Here is a 12305-nt window from a genome sequence, read left to right on the forward strand (position 1 = left end):
CTCCCCACAACGATTCTGTGGAGAAGTCTGCCCCTTTCGGGACTTCTTTCTTAAAATATATATATATTTATTAATTTTTATATGAAATTTTCAAAAAAACATACAATATATTTTCTCTTCTTATTCAGTGTTTTGGACTTCCATCAACCACATCTGAAGATTTTTCAATTTTTATCATTTAATCTCCATTTCATTAATTTCACTATTACTTTTAATAGTCCTTCACTAATAGTTCTCTTCATACTTTTCTCTGCAATATTTCACATAGTCCTCCTTACAAAACTTCTTGCAATCCTACTAGCGTAATCTGTTGATTACAATTGCTTTTCAGATAGTTCACGTATACATATTCACGTATCCAGTCCTCTGAGAATCTCTGATCCCGCAGGTTTCGAATCCTTCCTCTCATCTTGTCTAATTCTGCATAGTCCATTAATTTCATCTGCCATTCCTCTTTCATTGGTAATTCTTCGCCCCTTTCGGGACTTCTAGTTTGCTGGACTTAGTGCTTTCTCGTACAGGGTGACACCACCTCTGGCATGTCCTCCCTGTCCTTCATATAGAGTTTATATCTAGAGATAGCTGTGATCCACTGGTTCTCTCCATTCCACCAGGTTTCCACCATGCCCACTGTAATGATGCTGTCCTCAAGCACTCCGACCATCTTGGTCTGGTGGCCTCTAGCCTTAGCATATAAACACTTGGCTACCATCTCTCTCTTCAAGTGGCACTTGTGCTTTCGCCTGCAATGTTTTGGCTTCTCTAAACTGCCACTTTGAGCCCCTGCACTCACAACGCTAGGCTTAAATTTCACCGCTTAAATTTTCATCATTTTTTCCCCAGCCAGGCAGGGACCAGGGGGAGATTTGTTCCCAACTGGACCATCCTCATCTCCTGTTGGCTTCCCCCGTCAATCATTTTAAAACAAGGGTCAGCAAACTTTTTCAGCAGGGGGCCGGTCCACTGTCCCTCAGACCTTGTGGGGAGATGGCGGACTATATTTTGAAAAAATAATAATGAACAACTCCTATGCCCCACAAATAACTCTGAGATGCATTTTAAATAAAAGCACACATTCTACTCATGTAAAAACACACTGATTCCCGGACCATCCACGGGCCGGATTGAGAAGGCAATTGGGCCAGATCCAGCCCCTGGGCCTTAGTTTGCCTACCCATGTTTTGAAAGCTTCTCTGCCACCTTTGTATATTAAGCTCCAACAGTCTAGTTCCATCCCAGTTCAAGTGGAGCCCATCCCTTTTGTACAGGACCAGTTTGCCCCAGAATGTTCCCTAGTGCCTCACAAATCCAAACTCCTCTGCCTGACACCATGGCCTCATGCATGCACTGAGACCACAGAGCTGCATCTACCTGCCTGGACATGCATGTGGAACTGGCAGCATTTCAGAGAAACCCATCTAGGAGGTCCTGGCTTTCAGCATCCTACCTAACTTTGGCTTCCAGAACCTTGCGACTACATTTCCCCCTGTCATTGATGCCAACATGCACCACAACCACTAACTCCTCCCCAGGACTAACTTCCAGGCTACTTAGGTGACAGGCAACACCTGTAACTTTTGCACCAAGCAAGCAAGGCACCTTGTGGCCATAACACACCCATCTTATCTCTCTCTCTATGATTGAATCACCCACCACCAGATTTTCCCTGTGACCTGGAGGATAACTGCTCATTCCCCAAGGAATGTATTTCTTCTAAGGGAGCAGTTCCCTCTTCCGCAGCCTGAACCCCTCTTTTCCCCTGAGACCCTCCTTCTCCAAGCACACTCTCTCGTCTGGGGAGCAGAAAACAGAGATCATGTCCCCATCATCAACCTCTTGTCTCCCAGCTGCTGCAGGTCAGCCACCTTGGCCCCAAAGAAACACGCACATCCCCCAAGGGCCAATAGCTCATTGCAACTTGGGGCACACCGAGCCAGCCATAAATTCTGTCCAGCAGGCAGATAGCTGTACGTGTTCTGTGCAATACACTGGAAACCCTACCCACCTCTGCTGGCGATCTACCTGCATATCTATTATCTGTAATTCATCAGATTAGTTTACCTACGTGTTTGAACAAAGAGGGGAAGGGAAGAGCAGTCTGTCCTGGCTTCCTGGCCCTGCTGTTGAACTCACTCGGCTGCTGAACTCACTTGCTGTGTCCATCAGTGGGGCTGAGATGCTGCCTCAGCTGGGGCTCCCCTCTGGCACATGGAGCAAGGTTGGGTGCGGGGCTCCCTTGCTAGGTTGTTCCAAGTACATATCCCTGGCTCACTTTCCTCTGATGCCAATGTACCCAACAAAATCAGGGCTGCCTTTTTGGAAAAATAGGAGCCTGTGGGGCTCAAACTCTGTGGCTCACTCAAATTTCAAACGAGTAGGCGTTTGAAAAGGGGAAATGTGCAACCACTTCAGCTTTATTGATTTCATGCTGTTATTCTATTGCTTTTTTTATTAATTGGGCTGTTATTAATAACTGTTATATTTGATGTATTAATTTTGTATATGTGCTTATTGTTGGAAACAATAATATCTTGGGATCACACTGATGGGGTGAAGGGTGGTCTACAAATTGGAGAAATAAATCATCAGTCGGTAGAACACGAGACTCTTAAATCTCAGGATTGTGGGTTTGAGTCTCATGTTGGGCAAAAGATTCCTGCATTGCAGGGGGTGGGACTAGATGACACTTGTGGCCTCATCCAACTCTACAATTCTATGATTCTAAGATGATATATGTTAACAGGCAGAAATTCAAAGAGGCATTTCTTCCCACCCCCATGGAGTTTTCCTACTTGAAAAGGCCATACCTGTTGAATTTTGACCCACCTTGTAGTCCTGCCAGGAGCAGAGGCTCTGCTGTCCTTCTCTGCAGTGTGTGGGGTGTGGGAACAGACAGGGATCTGGGTTTTGTCGGCTCTGGCTGCTATGTGCACAGACTAGTGGGGGCCAGTTCTTACTGTAAAAGAAGAGGCTCTCGATTGAGACAACTCCCCAACCCGCCAGCTGCCTGATTAAGTCGAGTGGCAGCCTCAGGGGCAGATTTTGAATGTCATTTCAGGGCAGCAGAGTGAGGCAGATCTCAGTGCATAGGAAGCTGTCAAATCCTTGGTCCATCGACCTCAGTATTGTCTGCACTGACTGGGGGTCTCAGGTGGGGAGGTCTCTCCCAGCATTACCTGGAGAAGGTGCCAAGAACTGATCCTTCTGCATGCAGAGTGGGTGCTCCAGGCTCTCCAAGTGCCCCCATTTTCCAGGGACAGTCCCAGATTTACAGAAGCCATCCTGGTTTCTGACTTGATCCCGGAATGTCCTGCTTTTCCTTAGAATTTTCATTGGATAAATATTGGAGGGTGTAGAGTTTTGCAACCCCTGAGCCAAGGAGACAAGTATACAACCTTTAGAAGACACCTGAAGGTAGCCCTTTATAGGGAAGTTTTTAAATGTTTACTGTTTTATTATGTTTTTATATATGTTGGAAGCCACCCAGAGTGGCTGGGAAAACCCAGACAGATGGGTGGGGTATAATAATAATAATAATAATAATAATAATAATAATAATAATGTTGGATGTCCCTATACTCATCAGGGGACACGGGTGGTGCTGTGGGTTAAACCACAGAGCCTAGGACTTGCCGATCAGAAGGTTGGTGGTTCGAATCCCCGCAACGGGGTGAGCTCCCATTGCTCAGTCCCTGCTCCTGCCAACCTATCAGTTCAAAAGCATGTCAAAGTGCAAGTAGATAAATAGGTACCGCTCTGGCGGGAAGGTAAATGGTGTTTCCATGCGCTGCTCTGGTTCACCAGAAGCGGCTTAGTCATGCTGGCCACGTGACCCGGAAGCTGTACGCTGGCTCCCTCGGCCGATAAAGCGAGATGAGCGCCGCAACCCCAGAGTTGGTCACAACTGGACCTAATGGTCAGGGGTCCCTTTATCGTTACCTTTATATTCATCAGAGAAATGTTGGAGAGTATGATGCTCTATCACTGAGCTATGGTCTGCCTCCCGAGTACAGAGCTAGTGCAGCTATGCTATTCTTGCGCATGGGGTGCATGCAGAAGATCCCTGTCACCTTCCATTAGGAAGGACACTGGTTAGCTGCTCTCAGTCAGAGTGGACTAGAGACATTTTTCAAACAGTTGGAGGCAGCAAAGCTTCTGAATTCCAGTTGCTGGAGGCCACAGGAGAGGAGAATGCTCTTGTGCTTGGATCCTGCATGTGAGTTTCCCATTGGAGCATCCAGTTGGCTACTGTGAAAATCGGATGCTGGCCTTGATGGGTCCCCTTTGGCCTGATCCAGAAGGCTCTTTCTGCTCTTATGTCCAATGTTGTAAACAAAATCTTCCCTTCCCTTATGGGGTATCCAAGAGCCCGTATAAAGCCCGCCCTGGAGTCCAAGACCACCCCCAGAAACATCATACATACACCACAGAAGGGGTGTAGCCCAAGACCACCCCCCAGATATATCATACCTATATCACAGAAAAGGTGGTCTACTACAGAAATCTGAGCGCGTTGTTTATCTCCTGTCTGGCAGGTCACCTGTTAATGGTCACTTGATTGGATTGCCAGTCTTTTGTAATGATAAATACTTAGTTCCTGAGCCAGGTCACAGACTCACCCTATTCATACACAGACATACCCTTAAGACAGGATTTGTGAACAAAAAGACAATGGGGAGGCTTTTCCATTTTTCTTTGACCTTGCAGAGAAATATTTGAGGTCAATTTGGAAGGGACAAAATGGTTTCAGGACTTTTTCTGTGGGGTTTCAGATATGTGGTTTATATATGCAGTTATGAACATTTATGTTATACACACACACACACACACACACACACACACATATATATATCCTTAAAATTCTTATAACACCAAGCATGATGGACCGCCGGTGGCCCCCGAGTTCCATTCATGTGGTCTGGTGGAAGGCTGTGGAAGACTAGATAATATCCGTGCTTGGCCTCGTGTTTGTTTGATCTATTTTCCTAACAATGGAAACTGAGACTGTTTTCATCAGGGTTGGATTATCAAACAGGTTGGGAAGGTTCTGTCCTCAGCCAGTGGCTTTTGTATCACACAGCCTTGGTACAATCTACAATTCCTCCTCTGAAAACTTACCCACTAAAAGGCCTTTTCTCTGGACTAAAGAAAGTGATTTTCTCAATGCGGTGCTGGCTTTGACGAGCAGGCTGTTTTATTTTTCTTCTCATTTAATGCAGTATGGAAAAAATATTATGCTCATTTGACAGTACACTTATCGCCATTGTGATTTATTGTCTTCCTGGCTTTCTTTTCAACAGAAGGTCCCAGAGCAGGTGACTGCAGATAAAAAAGCATAATTCAAGCAGTGGGAAAAGACAAAACCCACTCACAACCCCCAAACCAATAATCCATATAGTGCTATGGAGGTGGGTGGGTGGGCAGCACATTTTAAAGTTTATCAAGTGGTCCACTGAGGCTCCCACAGTGGACGTTGGGCAGGGGCAGGGGAGTTTTGAAAGCCACTGTGCTGGATGTCCAAATAGCCTTGTAAAAACCCCAAGTGTTCTGAAAGGACTTCCACAATGAAAGAGCTCTGGAGCTTTGCATTCAAAGATGGTGAGATGCCTTTGCCTGCAAGGGGGACTTCTCTTCCAAAGAGCTTGAGAGCAAAGCTGGACACCCACAGGACCCCTGACCATTAGGTCCAGTCGTGGCCGACTCTGGGGTTGTGGCGCTCATCTCGCTTTACTGGCCGAGGGAGCCAGCATACAGCTTCCTGGTCATGTGGCCAGCATGACTAAGCTGCTTCTGGCGAACAAGAGCAGTGCATGGAAATGGCGTTTACCTACCTTCCCGCCGGAGTGGTACCTATTTATCTACTTTCACTTGACGTACTTTCGAACTGCTAGGTTGGCAGGAGCAGGGACCGAGCAATGGGAGCTCACCCCGTTGCTGGGATTCAAACCGCCGACCTTCTGATCGGCAAGTCCTAGGCTCTGTGGTTTAACCCACAGCACCACCCGCGTCTCGGACACCCACAGAGACCCCTCCAATTGCTGCCAAGCAGCGCCTGGCTGGGACAATCAGCTGGTTGGAAGTGTGGCTGAGTTTGCGCGGAATGCAGAGCAATGTAGCGAATGAGCAGTGGAGGCTGGTGGAGAACAGGTGTGAAGTGAGCAGAAGTTGCGCATCCACATCCACACCAACACCTAACATACATTCAAAGCACCTGACACCCTCCAAAGAATTCTGGGAATTGTAGTTTGTGAAAGGTGCTGGGAATCAGATGGGAAAACAACATGATACTTGGGTGGGAGTCACTTTAAATGTATGGTGTGGACCTTCTGGCTGTTGTTCTTGTGGAATTACAACAACAACAGTTCTCTTATTTGTACCCTGCTTATCTGACTGGGTTGCCCCAGCCACCTTCCAATGTTTGGCTTTGATTTCCTCTGAAGTATTTGACTTGGCTGATTGCATGGGCGCTCTCGTTTCTGGCCAGGTCCCTGTGTGGGCCAAGCTTGCTTGGGGGCAATGAGGTGGGGTGGGGTGGCTCATGTGGGGGTGCCTCAACTAATGGCCGTAGTTCCTTGGCAGAGCCTGGCATGCTGAGGTTCCAGGGTCGATCCCCTGTGGCATCTCAAGGGAAGAACCCTGCCTGAAATGTCCTCACTGCACACCCCTAACTCTAATCAAGTTAAAAAGCACTGTTCATTTGCGGATTCCACTTCCCACGTCCCTCCACACCGAGAATTTCCTTTCAAAAATAGACATCTTGTCCAAATGATGGGTACAAAAAAGATCGCAAACTCTGACAACACAAAATGCAAGCAGGCAATAATGGATACTTTAAAAAAGAATTTGAGGAGAACTATTTAAATGTGTGGGTGGCGCTGTGGGTTAAACCACAGAGCCTAGGGCTTGCCAATCAGAAGGTTGGCGGTTCAAATCCCCACGAGTTCCTGTTGCTGGGTCCCTGCTCCTGCCAACCTAGCAGTTTGAAAGCACGTCAAAGTATAAGTAGATAAATAGGCACTGCTCCGGCGGGAAGGTAAACGGCGTTTCCGTGAGCTGCTCTGGTTTGCCAGAAGGGGCTTAGTCATGCTGGCCACATGACCCGGAAGCTGTGCGCCGGCTCCCTCGGCCAATAAAGCGAGATGAAGGCCACAACCCCAGAGTCATCCACAACTGGACCTAACAGTCAGGGGTCCTTTACCTTTTTTATTTAAATATGTTAGTAGCAGCAACAGGAGACTGGCTAGCGAGGTGGTTGGACCTTTGGAGGACAGATCTCTGTGCTGATCTTCTAACAAAAATGTCCCTAAGGTTGAGGACTGGAAAGTAGTCAGTGTAGCACTAATTTTTAAAAAGGGATCCAGGGGAGATTAGCTTGATGAGAAATTGACAGGAAGGGTTCTTATAGTTAAGATAACCAAGCATGCAGAAGAACAAGCCTTGCTGAAGCAGAACCAGCATGGCTTCTGCAAGAGCAAGTAGAGTTTTTTGAGTGTCCACAAGCCTATAGAAAGAGGGGATCTGGTTGACATTGTGTACTCAGACTTTCAAAAAGCTTTTGAACAATACCTCACCAAAGATTCCCAAGCTTGTCATAGACTGATTTATTTATTTACTTTATTTAAAATATGTCTGTGCTGCCATCCCAATTGCAAAAGATCCCGAGGGTGCCTCTTTGGTTGTGTGATGCACCTTTGCTTTGGCTGTCCCTCTACGGGCATGTTTCAGGCATCAGCACCCTCAACCCAGCTGTTTAAGAGCAGCAGGAGAGAGAGGGATGTGAGGGGAATGGGCACAGCAGGACTGTCTGGGAGGAGAGTCTCCTGGTCCTGATAGGATTATCTTCCTCAAATATTGCTCCAAAGCTGCCACCCCCACCTTTGAAAAGTGCCTTGAGTGGAATTTATGTGATGTTCTTCGATTTTCACCTAAGCTCTGCATATCTAAATTCCTGGAGCACCTGAAAGTTTGTCTCTGCTTTATGTTTTATTACTGTTGTTCATACTGGGTGCTGCTTGTTTTATAATGACATTTAGTAATGACTCCCCTCCCCCTTTATTAAACAACGTTGGCTATCTTGAGTAAAACTCCATGGTGCTTTGATCAATCCAATTATCATTAGGCAAGCCTCCCCATTTTCTGCAGAGGGGTCTTTTCAGGACAGGATAATTTGCAGAAGTGGGCACTAGCCTTCATGTTTTTTTTAGTCCTTGTTTGCTGTCATGTGGACTAGTAACTTTTCTGCCTTTTTTGTTTTTAATAAGAAGGGGTGCAGTTGATCCAAAGCTATACACATTGACATCGAATTTGATCTTGGCAGGAGAAGCAAGCATGGATTGAACTCCATGGTGCCTCATTTTGTCTTGATTGCAGCCACTGCAGACCCTCCCAAGTGTCCCTATTTTCCAGAGATAGTCCTGGATTTACAGCTGTCCCGGTTTCTGATTTGATGCTGGAATGTCCTGCTTCTCCTTAGGACGTTCCTGTTTTCACCAGCGAAATATTGGAGGGTATGGAATTATGCGACCTCCTGAGCCAAGGAAATAAGTAACCTTACAACCTTTGGAAGACGTCTAAAGGCATCCCTGTATAGTTTTCTTATGTTTTTATATATGTTGGAAGCTACCCAGAGTGGCTGGGACAACCCAGCTGGATGGGTTGGGTATAAGTAATATTTTGTTTTGTTTTGTTGTGGAATAGGACATCCCTATTTTCATCAGAGAAATGTTGGAGGTGATACGGAAGGGGGGGGCATGTCTTCTTCACCTTCTTCTTCGCTACAATATATCCATTTATTTCCAATTGTCAATGTCAAAAGGGACTAAAATCTATAAAATTCATAGAAAATCAACGTGCCAATTTGCTCAATTTCTCTAGGACTCCATGACACCTCCCCTGTCCTCCATAATCCCTCAAGCAAGGTGTCAAGACCCTAATCCTGTCAAATCGCTCTGCCAAGCCCTTCCTCCAGGCGATGCCAGGTGACAGACTATGCATACATGGACCACTGTCTTCTCAGGATGTGCTTATCTGCACATATCTCCAGCTCTGCATATTCCCCCCTCCCTCCTCCATATGTTAATCCTGTGTAACCCAACCTCTTCCTAATGTATTCGTGATGTAATCTGTGTAACCCAACCTCTTCTTAATGTATTCATGATGTAACTGGGATGTATTTTGCACTGTATTCTGGGACATGGAGGGAAATTTCAAAAGTTCATGTCACCCCTTTCTCGCTGTTCAATCTCGCCTTGAACCTGTTGCGCAATAAACTTGGATCTTCTGCAGTTTGCTCCTGTCTCCGGCTGAGCTCATTTTCTTCCGCAGGGACCCGCGGACTTAGTCCGATGAGCTGGGTGGCAGAGTAGCCCCGCACCCAGATTTTACCGTAACAGAGGGTATGCACGCTGTATTTATTTATTTCATATTCTTTTCATTTCATTTATATCCTGCTTGCAGAAGCGTAACTAAGGGGGGCGGGGCCACACTAGGGGCCACACTGTGGGGGGCAGCACTTCCTGCAGGGCCTGCAGTGCACCGGAGCCATGCGTCTCTCCTGGGAGTGATGTGATGGCTCAGGCTGCTGCAGGCTTGTGCACGCTGCTGCCTGCTTGATTGTAAAACAAGAAACCAACCAACCTGCAAAGTGGTTTACAAGAAAAATATGCCATTTTTGTTGGTGCCACAGTACATAAAAATGGTCCTGGGCTATGCAGGCAAATAACAGTGTCCCCGAGAAAGTGCTGAGCGTTTTCCGCTTGCCATCTACTCCCAGCACTCTCCCTGTCTGGTGTTATGGAAAAATCTAGGTGCAAGGCTGCTCATTCACCGAGCTCGCCTGCGGGTCCCTGCAGAATAAAGGAAGGAGTCCAGCCACCAACCAGAGCAAATAGCTATAGACCAAAGTTTATTGCGCAACAGGTTCAAAGAAGAAAGTTTGAACCCTGAGAACGGGGCAACAAGAACTTTTAAAACTTCCCACCACATCCCAGGATACAGTTCACACAGCATCATTGATACCTCATCTTTACATCACCGACAGGTCACAAAAGGGGAGGGGTAGACAGGGGTTACACTAGTTCAACCTTGGCAAACATGTCCAGACAAGTCCTTGGTACAAGATTAGCATAAGCAGACATGTCAGGGCTCAAGACCCAGGTATAAGATTAGCATAGGCAAACACCTCTGAAGTCCCACCACCCAAAGTACAATAGAACTTCCTTTGCATGTCTGGCCCCTTGGCAAGTCTGGTGATGGGATTAGGCTTTCCTTGGCCAAGAATCAGCTCAGTAATTGTCACCTCTAGGCACTTCCTGGAGTCCTTTTCTCAAGGGCAAAATAGCTTTGGAATGGAGGAAACTGGCAAAGGAGTTGATTTTATATGATTGTTAAAGCTAGGTAACTTCCCTGAGCTGTCAAGCTGAAAGGATACATTCAGGCATAATATTTGTAACATTTAACAACTTTAAAGATGTGCCGCCCCCCGTAATTTCTGTAACACTGGGTATCAGACTGAAGCTGGATCAGGGGTTCTAGCAGCTTCCGGGTCCCAGAGGAGGGTGCTTTGCAGGCAGGCCTGAACCCCAGAAACAACACCTGGTTTCGAAAGGAGTTGCAAGGCTTCTGATTTCCTGTTCCTTAGGGAGAGCCCCAGCCTTTCAAGCCAACTCCAAACGCGCACTGGAGTAAACAAAGCTTTGGAAATCCAGGAGTGGTGGGCACAGGGAGCAAGAATATATATTGCAGAGGCAGAGAGACGGCAGAGAGATGTGGGCGGCTGCTGCTGCTGCTTCTCTTACTTGCTCTCCTCCTTGTTATCACGACAGTCGTGTCTCCAGCACAGCAACAAAAGCGGAGTCTCTCTGGCTTGTGAAGGCGGCGGCGGCGGCTTCCAAACTTTAGAGCTTTCACAAATCTCTCCCTGCCTTTTCAGGCACTCAAAGGCTTCCTCAGGCACTTACTTGCTCCGGGAAAGATTATAGCAAAGCTTTCTGCTTTCTGCTTCTCCACCCAGGGGGTCTCCAGATTGCTGGGCCATTAGGCGCTTGAATGACCTCCACCCCCCCTTCCTTTTTTTTGGTGGTGGTGGTGGTGAGATATTTCTAAACTCCCTTTTTCACACTGGCTTTTGATGGCTCCTTAATGGCCCACACCAGAGCCAGGGCAAAGGACATCGCTTCATCCCGATGGAGGAGGAGGGGCCAGCCTCCTCTCTTTCCTTTGGCCTGGAAGGCAGTTGAAACCGAACCAATCCACTTCGTTTTGATCTTCCTCTTCCTCCTTCCGTGGAACATCATCTGGGATTCAGGCAAGGAACATCTGTGCGTCCTAGCAAGGTGCAAAAATATACCCCACCCCCAAGACACCCTCCAAGTGGTCCCTATTTTCCAGGGACAGTCCCGGATTTAAAAGAAGCCATCCCTGCAAGGATCCTGTACATGTTTACTCACGAGTAAGTCCCACTGCCTTTAATGAGGCTTGCTTCCAGGGAGACATGCCACTGACTGCAGCCTAAATGTCCATTTCGACAGCAGAGGTCGGCATGAATTTGAATCTGAGCAGAAAATTTGATTCCTGCGGGGTTTTGATCCCCATAGAGGGTGTCTATGGGGGTTGTTTTTTTTTTAGGCGGGGGGTGGTGGATTCTGCCCTTGGGGTCGTCTTCTTCTTCTTTTAACAACCTTGGGGGTGCGTTGACCTGCAAAAAAGTCCAATGGCTTCTTCAAGGGCACAGCATGCAGGAGAAGTTTCAACCACGCACATCCTCGCCCCCCTCCCGCACCCCCGAGCCATTAATTTCAGCTGATAAATCTGCAGAGCTGTCTCAAATAATGTCAGGAGGAGCAGCGTCGGGAGCAAATTGATAAAATGAAACAGCAGTTTGGTCACCGAGGTTGGACGGGATCCGTACGCAAATTGCAGAGAAGCCCAGCAGAATCTTTGCCCCCTCCCGCCGCCGCTGCCGCCCCGCAACCCCACCTCCCTGGCCAGCCAGCCGGCATGGATTCTCCTCTGCCCCATTTATGATGATAGGAAGTGAGCGGATAAAACACAGAGCTTGTGTGACAGGGCAGGCAGCAGGCTAGGGCAGGCCTGGAGAACTGATTGTGGCAGGGCGGGGTGTGTGCGTGTGCTCCACAGATGCTCCTGGCCCAAGAGGCCTGTCATCCCTGGCCAAAGGTGCCCCAGGCATCAAGATGAGGGTGTCAGACTAGGGCTGGAGAGCCCGGGTGACATGAGACTGAGCTACCTCTCCTTCTAGCTTACCTGACAGGGGTGTTGTGAAGGCAAAAGGGGTGAGCCCCAAG

General features: G+C 47.6%; 1 protein-coding gene and 1 long non-coding RNA gene across 29 annotated transcripts in view; one reads left to right on the forward strand and one right to left on the reverse strand.

Annotated features, from left to right (window-relative positions):
• The window catches only part of NRXN2 (neurexin 2), a 355281-nt gene that overhangs the window by 9656 nt on the left and 333320 nt on the right, over nt 1-12305 (forward strand). For 8 of the 28 annotated variants that reach the window (XM_080985820.1, XM_080985825.1, XM_080985848.1 and 5 more), the window contains exon 1: nt 10689-11449. The exons of 1 other annotated variant lie outside the window; for it this stretch is intronic. The gene's annotated coding sequence lies outside the window, so the exon portion shown is untranslated. Of the gene's footprint in view, nt 1-9993; nt 11450-12305 lie in introns of those variants that run through there. 19 more of the 28 variants (XM_080985832.1, XM_080985837.1, XM_080985834.1 and 16 more) reach the window with 5 other exon arrangements.
• On the reverse strand, nt 8725-9385 carry LOC308465711. The gene is made up of 2 exons (XR_013980545.1): nt 9137-9385; nt 8725-9095 (listed from the first exon to the last, which is right to left on the reverse strand). It is a non-coding gene; the product is annotated as an uncharacterized lncRNA (long non-coding RNA).

Source organism: Podarcis pityusensis (genome assembly GCF_964106645.2).
Source record: "Podarcis pityusensis genome assembly, chromosome: 16".
Taxonomy (NCBI): domain Eukaryota; kingdom Metazoa; phylum Chordata; class Lepidosauria; order Squamata; family Lacertidae; genus Podarcis; species Podarcis pityusensis.